Below are 13,836 nucleotides of genomic sequence, written 5' to 3'. Positions count from 1 at the left end.
TTAAGTCATATCTGTCTCTCGTGAACATTAACGCAAAACTATAGAAGTCCCTTCCTTCCTCTTCTCTGAATTTCTGGTTGATTGCAAATGAGATTTTACTTTGGATTTTTTATCCTTTAACATTTTAAAAATAATTCCCTTGTCTCCTCTAGACAAAACTCTTAGTGTGCACATGAGACGAAGTGCCATGAAAAGATGTGATACTAAGTCACTACCTTCCTAAGTGGCAAGAAGTGGGATAAAATGCATCACAACATCCCTAAACTACTCTTGCTGTGATAGCCAGACAGTCTCTTACTCGGGAAGGGGCCAGCAACCAGAGAGATTGAATAAAAACATAGGAGAGGAATACTCAGGAGAAGCAGTTAAATATCCACCAAGGGCTCTGCTGGTGCATTTTTGCTCTACCTCTGACATGTTTTTTCCTCATCCTGCTGGTGCTTTGAAGATGGAGATCAAACGAAGGGCTGGCAGATGAGAACACATGGTGATGCCAGGCAGAGATCTGGGGCTGAGGAGGACATAAGTGCCCATCCCCAGAAGAGGTAGTGCCATATATGGAGCACAGAGGGAGGGCAGCATGGCTGTAAAAGCAGCAGTAGAAATGCAGTCAGGTGCAGGTATTTAGCAATATCTAAGCAGTTGTGTTGAATTGTAAGGTGCTGTGCAGCAATCAGGTTCCCTTCTTGCTCACAGGTGTGAGGTTCCTGTCTGGGGTAAGTGGGAAAGGTTTTACTCATTCCTGTCCCTGGCTTAGCTTTGGAAATGCCTCTGGAAGTCACCTGATATTTGACACAGTTCTGCTGAGCTGTGCAGCCTGTCTGTCTCAGGTAAACTGGGGTTTAATTTGACTTTGGATGGGCCATAATTTTGTTCACACATCCAGAATTTTACTTAGCTCTTCATGACAGAGGTATATCTCTCCTACTTGCTGCATAATAGAGCAAAAAATTACCTTCCTATGTTGTTATAACCCTCTTCCTATCTGCCTTTCTTCCTTTTTATTTATTTTTATTCTTCTCTCTGGGTAAGCTTTCTGCTTTGTGTACGTGGGGACGCAGAGAGGATTTCTGATGTACTTGCTTCCAGCTGAAAACACAGCCTTATAGCCAACTTGTTTTTTCCTATCAGTCAGTCTGGAGAGAATAGTGCTCTGTCTTGTTGATCATCCTTGTGTAAAGCTCATGTATCACTTCAAGGATTGTCTGGATATTGGTTCTGTCACTTTGCTTCTATCACCATCAAAAAGCTAAGACCATGTGCCCATAATATTAATAGTCAGAATAGGTGAGATATATCGCTGTTTTGGTTCAGGTTAGTCAAAAAGGTGATTGAAAGAATGCTACAAAAATGCAGTGCTTAAAGGTAAAAAGCTGTTTGACAGTACCTGTGGGAAAAAGGAATGTGTTGCTAGAAAATTTATGACACGCTGTAATGTGTCTTTCATAATTTACATCGAGGTACCTGTGCCAGCAATCTCTTATACATATGACTTATTTTCCTCACATGAGTAATTTCATCAGCTGAGTAATCACATAGACTTTAGAGGAATTGTCACGAGTCAAGTTACTGCTGTTTATCTGTCTGAACTAAAAAAACAAGACAATTAGAATTATGGGTTTGGTTTGTTTTCCATTTAAATAATAAAGTAGTAATATAAGCTTAAATAGAATGATCATCAATACTTCTTTTTATAGAAGTTCAAAAAGCCTTTATTTTTCCATATAGCTCATTTTGCTAAGGCTATAGTTGCTTTCACAAATTTAAAATGCAGAATTAATTGCATTTTTAACCAAGTGCATTCTGTTTTTCCTTTTCTGGAATGTGCAAATCCTCTTAAAGTTCTTTCAGTCTTTTTACTTTTCTCCATCAAAGCTTTCCAATTTATTTTTAAAAGATAATGGCAAGGATCTAATTTAAGCCTCTTTGTTCAGAAAGCCAAAAGACATGGGCAACTTTTCCACAATGAAAATCTGAGAAACAATTCTTAGCAACTTAATCTCTATAAATTATTAACCTGTATAGAATGGCTCAAATTAACACTGTGTGTTAAATGCTTCTAGTTTTCTGGTTCTTATGATTACAACATTTGCCTCTCCTGCAATTCCTCTGTGTTTTGTTTCTGATACGGTTTAGAATAACCGTACTCGATGACTAGAAAGTTTTATCTTTTCGTGTAATAGAGCACGTGTTGGCTTCTTGTGCTGTTCTTTCACTGATAAAGTTATTTTCAATCTGTTAGGATCTGCCCCATTTTAGAGGTGATCCGGTGTCCCAGCTGCAGTTGTGTTTCAGGTGTGCTTGAGCCTGTAATTTTGGCCTGTTTGTATCTCCAGTGCCTGCAGGGTAGGGGTTGCTTGGACTGCTTGGATCCAGATGCAATTACTGTGTGGAACCAGCTTTCAAGCCAGCCTCAAACAATGATGAGAAACATGCAGATTTTCTCTCTCTATAGAGCTGGAATATATTTTAACCTGTATTTGTTTCTGCTGAGTTGTCATATTTCTGTCAGCTTAACCATTAGCTGCTAGAGAATTGTGGTAATACAGAGAGTACTTTGTATTCACATTAATTTTTAGTAACCTACAGTAACATACATGAAGGATTTCAGATAGAAGATCTGCAAACAGGTATGTGGCCGGAAGTTTTTTTCAAAAAGATGCATCTGAACTGTGTTGTAGGGTTGATGTTAGGACGTACATTGCTTATCAAAATCTTTAAATTATGGTCCAGGTTCGTGTAGATGACTGGCTGAACTACTTTCAGAAGCTATAGCTGAATTTCCCAGAATTTCGAGGTGCTTTATTAGGAAAGTGTAGAGAATTTGAGAATGAGAAAAGGCTGCTGTTTTCATCCATGCCCTCTGTAAGACTCAACTGAGTTCTTGTGCAGACCATCTGGGCATACAATGCCTGTGGAGCTTTAGTAAGAGTGATCCATTTTGTTCATCTCTTGTGAAGCACAGGAGCAAAAATGGCCACGGGCCTTCACAATTTGGTGACCAGAATGTTTTTGATATGTTTAGAACAGATTTTGTCTTTATAAAGATGTTTTTGAGAGGATGTTTGTCATAGGGAGGCTTCAAGCCTGCAGCCGGTTAGAACTCTATTAAACTGCTCCTGATTCTTGAACTCCTGTTACCAGGAAAAAATGCTTTCAGCCCATGTGCTTGGAGAGGAGCTGAATGCTAAGTTTATGTGCAAGTCAGAAATGGGGGCTATCTCACTTGAACCTCTGTCACTGTTGTTCTCTACAGATATGTGAAATGACAGGAGAGGCACTGCCATGAAGCTGAAAAGCAAAAAGAGCTGATGGCTTTAGTGATATTTTGTCACTTGAACGGTGACCTTTGTTAATAATGCCTGTGATAGGAAAATGAAATACTTTCTGTTTCAGTAATGCCAGTCTGATGCTTGGGAAAAATTGCTTTTAAGGCAGGCAGCAAAGGAGAAAAAAGAGCAGCACTGCTACATTCTGTAGTATATAAAGTTTAACATTTTCTCTGATATGCAGTCAGACTAAATCTTGAGTTTACTAACAGATGCAAAAGGAGTTGAAACCACATTTCTGTATCACTAATAAAATAAACAAAATGCTGCCAGCATAATCAGGGCTGGATTTTCACGGCACTCAAGTTATATTTAAAAATCTGAATAGAATGGGCAAGTTTTCAAAGGCACTCAGCCTCCTGCTGCCCCTCTTGAGGAAAATCTGAGTAACTTACAGATGCTGAGCAATTCAGAGGGTCTGGCCCTAAAATATTCATGTGCTATTCTTGGAAAACAAAAACAAACAAACAAACAAACAAAAAAAAAAAAAAAACCAAACCAAAAAAAAAGGAAAAAAAAGGAAAAAAAAGGAAAAGGTGAGCTAAGCCTTGTGTTTTCAGTTTAAAAAGCCTTATGTTTTCAGTTTATGTCAGAAGATGTAAATTCAATCTATATGTTTAATAATTCCTGAAACTCTTTCAAAACATTACAAACAATGGCACCCATACTTACTTTCAAAAAACAATCCACAAGAATGGGCCAAATGGAGTAGTTTAATTTTAATCCGTATTTTATTAATTTGGATTGCTGGTACCTTAGTTGGATAGGAAGCTTTTTTATGAAAAATGGCTGCTGTTAAGAAAACAGTTGTTATTCTTTCTTTGGTTTTTCTGTTTGCTTGCTTTTAAACAATAGCAGTCTAAAAGTATTTGTTCACACTGCCAAATAGCCCACTGAATTAGGCACCCTGTTCTGCTGTTCTCTACTTCAAAACTTTGAGGTCTTCCTCAAAGCCCGTATTCTTCACCCTCTTTCTGACAGTGATTTCCATCCCAATTGCATTCTCTTTTAATTTAAACTGGTGTAAAGGGTAACTGTACTACAAGCTATAGAAGTGCTGAAGTATAAAATCGAGTAGAGATGAGAAGAGGAAGGTTATTTAAAATACAACATACGTATGATTCCTTTACAAGTTTTATTTGAATCAATTTTCCTTTTGCTGAGTGCAGTCAACCCATAGTAATGCACACTGGGAAGGAATCTTGTGCCTCACAAGTGTATTTTTCTTCAGTATTAACTGTTCACTGCCTTAGTAAACTGCTGATTTTGGTTAATCATGACTCTCAACACTAGGTATATGTTTAAAGAGGAAGTAAATATGAATTTGCATATTTTTATATGAGCTAACAAAGGCGCATACTTGAAATTATGACAGATACCATTTTATCATCTGTATTTTTTTGTAGCCTCCAAAGCTGTTTACTACCAGACATGATACTAAGGCAAACATTAAGGAAGTTCCATTGTCAAAGTGGCATTCCTTTTTCCTCTACAAGTTAAAGCATCGAATTAATGACTGTTTGTCTGAACTTCTCATGTCACATTAGCATTTTGAAAGCTTTCCTCATATTAATAAGGCTTGGAATAAATCAGATGCTGCCTATAAAGTCTGTAACAGATTAAATTTAGGAACTGAACTTTGTATTCTGCTTAGAAAAATAATTTATATGTGTGGATGGAGTAACTAAATCTGTGACAAAGCTTCATTAATCCCTGACTTTCACTGTTGTGGAGGGATTCTGGCCTTGGAGAAGGCGGTTGCAAAGGCATCAAAATCAGCAAGACAATTATTTTCCATCTTTTGGAGGACTTGTCAACAGCTTTCAATCTAGAGTGAGTTCACTAAAAGGGTAGCTCCTGAATATGTCTGCATGTAGGAGATGGTGAGGTATTTAAAACAAGCACCACAGGTGGGAGAAGTCTCTGACTCCAGCTCTTAATGCATAATGACGAGGAAATTTTGATACCGTACTGTAGGCTCAGGCTTCTTATGTTTGGTTCTTCAGCTTCAAAGGTGATGACAACCACTTTGATTCAAAGCCCCTGTCCAAGCCAAATATTGAAGTTGTCTGCTTCAATTTCCAAATAGAATTCAGCTTAAAAAAAAGAAAAAAAAAAAATCTTCAGGGATCAATTTAGTACTATCACTATAAACAAAATCTAGTTCTTAAAAAGAAAGGCAGGTACAGGCAACCACTCAACAGTAATGAGTCTGAATTTCTCTATTTCCATGACAATTTGAGTAACTTTTTTTACTTTGAAATAAATAGTTTCTAGGTGGAATGTACATTGTTGTTCATTAAGAATACTATTATTCTGCTTTCTTGCAACTGTCTTGCAGTGCAGGTAGGAGGATGTGCTCATAGGTTTGAGTTAAAGCCAAGCAGTTTCAGAACTTGTGAAAAAAAATCTGTGGTGGTTTGTTTTGGGTTTTTTGTTCGTTTGGTTTTTTTCTCCCAGAGTGGATATTATAAACACTTTTCAGAGGGATAATAGGAATATAAATCAAAGCATAAATTTGGAAGTAAGAAAACCAACTGTAAGAATAAAATAACCCTTAAAAATGAAAGGATACATAAATTGCTTATAGTTACTTTATTTTAAACCTACAGTCTACAGGCTGACCTCAGTAAGATGCATGGGTTTAGACACCTATAAAATATACATTATTATTAGCTTTTCTCAATGATTACGGAAATGAATCATTTTAAAAAGGCCATTTCTACCAGAGAGAATGCTTTTTTCTTTTGCATTCTCAGTACAAGCCTGTGGTCAAACTCAGTGAAGTATTAATGCTGTCCTTACTTACTTTTATTGTTCTTTTCTTTAATATGGGGCTGATTTCTGTACTTTAACAGCCTTCATCTCTTAAAATCTTAGGATAGAAGATAAAAAGTGTTCCCTGAAGCTTGACTCATTTCAGATGTAGTTATGATGGCAAGCCAAGTCAATATAAAACTAATTATTCAGTGGAGTAACCTAATACTTTTAGTTTAAAAGTGTCACCTTTTGAAATAAATCTGAGAAAGTGGAAAACCGGTCAAGTGCTTCAACTATTTATTTTTAAAAGAAATGCATTTTCATGAGACAGGCAAATGAAGCCATGTCAGCTGTATCACCCATCCGTAGGAAGAGACTCGAAGACAATTTCCACCTGCCTTCCCCAAATGCTATAAAAGCTTGCTTTCTAATCCTTGGTGAATGTCTCTGTCAACCAATTGTTGGTGGGGTATTTTTGTTGTTGTTTTTTGGTGTTGTTTTTGGATGGTGGGGGTTTTGTTTGTTTGTATTTTTGTTTGTTTGCTTGTTTGTTTGCTTTCTCTTAGAAGGAATGTCAGGGAAAGGAATCCCAGAAGGAGGTGATTGTCCAAAGGAACAAAAATAAGTGCTGCCATGTGTGGTTTGGTTTTTTCCCCTCTCTCAAGGGTAGAAATGGGTAGAGATTAAAATTAGATTACAAAAATATTGCCTTTGGTGAAAAGAGATTTTTATGAGCTTTAGTTTCTGGTGCGTAAGAATGAGCTTTATAAATCAACAACTGATTTCCCTACTGAAAAGCTCAAAGGCTAAGAGTGGAAGCACAGAAAGAACTTGTTGTGGCACCAGCAGGAAGAAATGGTGCAAACAGCCTGATAAAAATGTGGTTTGAAAAGCAGAAATAGACAAACAAACCTGAGGATCTCCACGAACAAGTGCTGTGGTGTTTACCATAGTACAACATACTGAATAGTACAGCTCCACACTTTTACCTTTCTGAACTTCAGATCCGGTAAGGTAGTCTTCAGTTTATCACTTAACTTTCTTTGCTATTTAACAGTCTCTAACTTCCATATTTTGCTTTACATACCAGTCCTTTGGGAGACATCTGTGCTATCAGAGACTGCTCTGAATGCTCACACTAGTCCTATGATATCTCTTTAGTTAAAGGTCATGTTAAGAAATGGCCTTGGACTTGTTCTGTTTGATTCTGTAGGTTTTTGTTCGGTTGTCCTTTTCTTGGAGAGGGAGCAGGGTTGAATTGGAGTGGCTTCCCGTCTCACATATGTGTATTGGAAGTGATCTGCAGATTGCTATGTCCCTGGGGGAGAAAATTAGGTTAAGACATGTTCACCTGTAAAACAGCAGTGGTGACTCCAAGAGGCTGCTCTATGAAAAGACATGGACAGGAAATCTAGAGGTATTGGATGAAAGCATTTTATCAGTCGTCCAGTTGGAAGAATGCAGTTCAGATTGCAAAACCTCATAAATTGGACATAATGTAGGTAGACAGTGTTTGGGAAAGGTTAACAGGAAGTTGCTATCCCATCTCAACTCTTGGGAAACTTTCTAAATTATTCTGAATTATTCCAATAACAGCCATTCCCAGAGCCCATATCTACAAGAAAGGAGTGATGTAGACAGTTTTGATGTAATTTTCCATTGACTGACGTCCTTTTTTGTCAAAAAGTCTTTTTTCTTTCTTGCTTACTACTGCAAATGGAAAAAGCTTTTGCATGCTGGCACTACAACTGCTTTATTTGCTTTAGATTGTCTTCCTTTTCGGCCATTTGAAGGTTTGAGTGTGAACAATAGAAATAGTTATGATAAATTGTCAAGCTCTTACAAAGATTCAGAAGTTCTGGAGTTACTGCCAATGACAGATGATTTGTCCTTGCTCATCGCTTGTCATCTTGGCAGCGTTTTTGTGCTCTCTGCTAAATCTCCCTCAGTGTGCAGTTGAATTCTTTAGAAAAAGAAAATTAGTTTCTGTTTCATCCATGTTCATGCTCATCAGTTCAATAGCATCCGTGTTTCACTAAGTGGAACACCTTCCTCATGAAGCATGAGTTTGATTTATTTTAATAGTGTGTTAGGAGAACTGCTGGAGTTTGACATGAACATATTTCTGAAGTTACAAAGATGTTAAGAATGATCTTTTGTATCTATTGCTGTGGATTTCTATGGCTGTGTATGAATGACACTGCATACTTGACAGGCTGTCTATCCTTTGCTGCAGGAGTTGTGCAACTAATGACAGTGTTTTCAAATGCTCGATTGTGAACTCTCTGTGTCTGAGAAAAGGCCAAGTGAGAAGATAGTGATTTTCTTTTTCAGTTTTTCCCACAATTTCATGAGGTCTGTTTCCCAACTGGCCTGCCAACTGGCTGCTTTTAATCTTAGTAATGGAGAAATACGTAATATGGCATTATAAATAATTGAATACCAGCAGTCTATAGATGAAAAAATTCTGGATTCAGAAAAGTAGTTTTCTGAAGGAGTTGGTTAATAGGCTGTCCTCTGCTTGTTCTCTGACACTGATTTAGTTGTCTGAGACAGGAAGGGGTCAGTGGCAATGGGCATTGAACTGAAACACAGCTCCCCAGTTCACCCTGGAGTTTTGCCTAGAAATGGAGGTGCTCAATGGCATAGTAGAGATGACACCTCAAAAGGACATAATGCTTTTTTTGAGTGGGGAATTCTTTTAAGTATTTTCACTTTTAGTAAATTAATGCAGTCTGAACTGCAGAACAGTCAATACATAATTAATAAATTCTGCTTCCTTTAGCTACTGGTAGTCCCATTCATCACAGTTAAGAAAGCACATTATATTTTGAAGCTCAAAGGCAGCTGTCTTGGTCTAGACCAAAGACACAGTGTCTTACCTCCAAAGGTGGCTTGAATGCTTAAAGGAGCAGTAAGAACAGGGTAGAGATATATGATACTCTCTCCGAATGCTCTGCTTGGTGTCAGAGAGCTTTTTGCATTGACCTATAGCTTTGTGTATTTATTAACCCACAGCTTGTACGATTTCCCCTAGAGGATGTATGACATGAGAATGTGTCAAATAGGTAAATGGTTTTCTTTGTTTTAGAAAGTGTCAACTTTCCTCCATTTAATATCTGCGCAGAATTTTGGTATTCAGCCCTCATTACGAATGCATACTCTGGTTTTTCTCAGTTTTAGCTTAAGAGGTGAGCTGCATAAACGATAGGTTCACCTGCCTTCTGTTTTGTATGGAAATTTCCAATCTGTCCCGTACCTTTTGGGAGGGAACAGCACTGCTTCCTGTCACAGAGCCAGCAGAACCAGTGATGAATCTGAAACTTGCATTGTATTCAAATGCTTGAGGTCTTGCAACCCCAACCTCCTACACGCCCCAATCAAGTTGTTTTATTGCTTCTAAAATACAGGATTTCAAATTTCTTTTTCATTACTGCCCTTACGTGCTTGCAAGCATTATTCTCTACATTCATTTTTCCCTGGCACGGACCACAAGTTCATGCCAGCTCACTTGATATGCATGCAGATAAGAATTTCAACCAGAAAAAGATCATCACTCAGATAAAAAAATCCTTGTTTTACAATTCTGAGTATATTAGGCATAGAAACCTGCTGCACAACTGCCTTTAGTACTTCTGCTGTTTGTGCTTTTTGGGTCATTGTCAATTTTAAGCAGACCCAGCCATACTCTTTTTTGTTTGTTTTTTTTCACTTCACTCTTATTTGTTATCATCCCTTCTAAGTGAAAATGCAGTGGCTTTTTAAAGTGACAGGAATGGCAAACTCAGTAGATGGACAAGGGCATTCTGGAACATCATGTCAGGGCTGTAAAGGCCTGCTGTGTGCAAGTAATGACTGCTGTACTGATGAATAATGGGATCTAGGTTGTGTTACTGCTGACTTTAGTCAGTTTGGGTTTTTTTAAAACTGATTTATTATAGAGCAGAAGTGCTTGTAAACTTGTGCTTAATAGCTGCTGATGGAGATAATCTCCTGATGGTGAGGTTATGCATATGATTACTCTTGGCATTTGAAGAAAACTTTAGGATTGAGCAGCTATTTCTCTCAAGCATCAAAACTGGAGGTGTACATAGCATTGCATTTATTTATTTTTTGTAAAACAGAGGATGTGCCAGTGCATTCATCTTCACTGAAAAACATAAAGAGCACAATAATTGGAAAATATGGGAAGGTTGTTAATGATGATAACATTTTAGTGTCCTGCAGTTCCTACAGACATACTCAAAATGTGCCCTGCCAGCGTTAAGGTCAATTAAATGAACAATAAAGGCCATACTGGCAGAAGAGATGTTAGGAAGGGAGAGACTGAGATGCAGCATTTTGACCCTGCTGAAATGAGCAGTTCTTTTGTGAGAGATAAGGCTGAATGAGCCAAGGATGAAAATGTGGCCTTGAAATCCCAGCCTAATGCTGTGTCCCAGTTTCAGATGTAAGTCTGTCTTAAAAGTCTAGCAACTTTCTCAGGGCATTATCAGTCATCTTTTTAAGCAAATGTCAATACCAGAACAGGCTTTGGGTAGATGGGATGAGAAAGATGCCAAAAATCAGCTTCTAGCAGACTGAAAGGTAAAGTGAATTTTTAAATCAGGGGCTATTTGCAGTCCATCTAAACTTAGAATATATTGAACTTAAAGTTCATCTCAATTTGATATGTGCTTTTTGTAAATGTTTTCAGTTATAAGTAGATTCATGAATGCACAAACTGTAATGGATAAAACTTGATCTTTCTGCTGAGGAGTTTCAACTGGAACTAAAAAATAGGTTCATTTCTTCTTGTTATTTGCAAATTTTGAATTAATCTGTCACAGATACCCTGAGCTGTTTGATATAACTTGTGACTTGTGAGACCAGTCAGCCTCTTCCAGTGACTGGCTTAAGTGGTCTGTGACCTTTACATAATAAAAGCAGTGACACTTAGGACCATATTCAATTGAAAAGACATTCTCTGATTGAAATCTGAGAATCTGGCAAAGTAGGTACTCCAAACCAAATATTTATTTAAAAACTAAATGAACTGAAACAAAAATGGGAGATACAATACATTAAAATGTTATCAGCTGAAGCTTCAGGCACAAAGAAGTTATTTGCTCACTTGTAACACGTTAATAAAAAGTCAACAAAAAATGTGAATTTTCATTTTCTGGATTTCTTAAATCTGAATTTTTGTTTAACTGCCATCTGGAAGCAGAGAAAGAGCTCAGGAGTCCTTTGTGAAACATAGTTATTGTAATTTTCCTACCACCACTGGGAGGCTTGACTCGGGGGTGTCACTGGCAGATTGCCTTGGAGCCACAGGAACCTTACGAGACCTCATCTTGAGCAGAGCAGTTCCAGCAGGGCAGGCGTTCCCGGAAGGACATCCCAGAGCCAAAAGTTAGGAAGGACAAGGTTGCTAGGAACCATGACAAGAAATCAGAAAACATGCTGATTATCCTGCCCTTTTTTTCTTTCCTTTTTTTTTTTTTTTTTTTTTTGTATTTAATTCTGCTTGCTTTCTGCAGAACTGTACGTAGATTGACTAGCAGGGTTGTTCTTGCTTTAGTAAGGCTTTGACTTGTTCTGTTTTATGGAAAGTTTAAATGACAGCTTATGTTGTAAATGGGGCAAACTTTCCATGCTTTGGGAGTTTATACAAGGAGCAAATGCTCCATTGAGAACTTTGTTACGACTGTGTCCTCTTTTGACCTTTTTTGGTTCCTGAGTGTGTTGGTATTCCAACTGGTTTGTTGTGAGCAATCTGATCAGAACAGCCATGTTCCATTTCGAGCACCCTGGCTCAGTCTGTTGTGCTGCCTCCTATCACAGTTACTCAGTTTCTGTCCTATTCTTTTGTACATGCTCTGGGAACACCTACAGTGGAGAATGCAAGAAAATGTCAGAGCAACACAAAAAATTTCATGTTGTTTTTAAGTATGGAGCTCCACATAAATTGTGATCACGGCCTGCAAAGCAACCACACAGAGACAAGAGATTTGCAGGGCAGAGATGTTCCTCAGAGAGAGCCCAAGGCTGAGCCATGGCTGAGAGCCCTTCTGCCTGTTTATTTCTTACTTTTTTACATTTGTGGGTCTGGCTGTGGATTGGCTTCTGGAGTTTTCACCTCCCAGCCGAATGGCCAGACCAGCCGTCAGTTACAATTGTTTTCAGGTTAGAAATATGCAAACAAAGGACAGAGAATGAAAAACAAAGGGTTTGTTTATGTTACATGTGTGAGAAAAGGCAGAAACTGCTCCTAATATTGTACAGAAGCTAAAGAGACTGACTCCATTGTATGAGGGCTTTAAAAAACTCAGAAAAACCAGGGTGACAATTAAGGACCCTGACTGCTGCTAACGCTATTGAAGTTTTCCAGAACCACATTAGCAGCTATGGCTTTCAATCCCCCTCATTTCTGATTGGTGCTGTGAGAGTTTCAAATCATATATTGCTGCTCTTATTTTCCCCTCACCCGAATCTCTCCAGATCAGAATTCACAATCTTGCCTTCTCATTTTGCTAAACAAGCAGTGACCCCAATTCTAATAGCCTTTGAATTTATAATGAGGGTTATCAGTGTGAGGTTTTTTGATGCTATCAAGATTTGTGGCCAGTTAAATTGTTCTCCTTTGGACATGGCACAGTATAAATTCCCACCATCCTTGGCAAGTGCTGTTTCTGTTGGTTGTCATTAAAAGCCAATGGTCCAAGTAATAAGGGCCCAGCACCAGGCACCTAATTGAAAATTTAAACACTGCCAGTTCCAAGATTTTTTTTTTTTTTTTTAAGGGTTTATTCAATACCATTTTAAGCATCCGGTAGTTTTGAGTTGTGAATCAAAATGAGCATGGTAACTATACAAATAAAATTGAATTAATTTGTGTTTAAAACTATTTGCATATTAATCCTAATTCAATTTCAAGTAGGAAAAAAATAAATAAATAAAGGTGTCCAGCTTTTTCCAGAGTTTGTTTCTGGCCTCCCTTTTGTCAATTATTGCTTTCCTACTTAATGAAAGGAGAGCAAGTGTATTTTTATCCTCTCCATTTGCACTCTGCAGTCAATACAAAAGTGTAGTGGATTCAAGGAGGGAAAGGACTGCGTGAAACATGAGTTAGGAAGCACATGTTCAGTCCAGCAGGAAGGCAGGTCATGGTAAAATTTTCAGCAAAGGAAAGGAGAAGATGTATGAGAGGAGGATGAGAGGCCTTCTGTGCATGGAACCTGAGACAGGCTATACAATTCATCATCCTTGTGACAGTCCTCTTTCACAGAAGAACCCTTTCCTTCCTGCTCTTTAGACTTCTATGAACTCTGGCATTTGTGATGTGGGTTTTTTTGGTTTGGGTTTTGTTTTTCTTTAATTCAGAGGCTTTCAGGGTAGGTATACACTGGAAAGGTCCTAGAAGCAGGAAATACAGAAATCTGACAAAAGTTACTTGATACTCATTTTCTGCCTTCCTCTCTGTTGCTTCCTCTCAACACACAGTGCTAAGGCAAAAATGTTTTCATTTTTCTCCTCAGTCAGCTGAAACATATTCTTTACTGTGATGCTGGCAATGAAATGTATTTTCCAAGTTTAATTGGCAAGTCACACAATAATACAAATGCTTCTGCAGCATGGTGCTAAAGGTTCTCTGTCCTCAGCTCAATAGCAAAAGTTCTAGAGAGCATGTGCTTTGGTTTTTGTCATTTGCAGAGAGCATCTATTTCATTTTTTTTTTCTGGCTTTCACATGCAAGCTGACTGAT

At 38.0% G+C, this 13,836-nt stretch overlaps 1 protein-coding gene across 3 annotated transcripts in view; it reads left to right on the top strand.

Annotated features, from left to right (window-relative positions):
• The window catches only part of GRID2 (glutamate ionotropic receptor delta type subunit 2), an 819,802-nt gene that overhangs the window by 588,715 nt on the left and 217,251 nt on the right, over positions 1–13,836 (top strand). The window lies entirely within an intron of this gene.

This window comes from Hirundo rustica, chromosome 5 (genome assembly GCF_015227805.2).
Source record: "Hirundo rustica isolate bHirRus1 chromosome 5, bHirRus1.pri.v3, whole genome shotgun sequence".
In the NCBI taxonomy this organism is placed as follows: Eukaryota; Metazoa; Chordata; class Aves; order Passeriformes; family Hirundinidae; genus Hirundo; species Hirundo rustica.
Note: the sequence above shows the minus strand (reverse complement) of the source record. Positions and strands in the feature narration are given on the sequence as shown.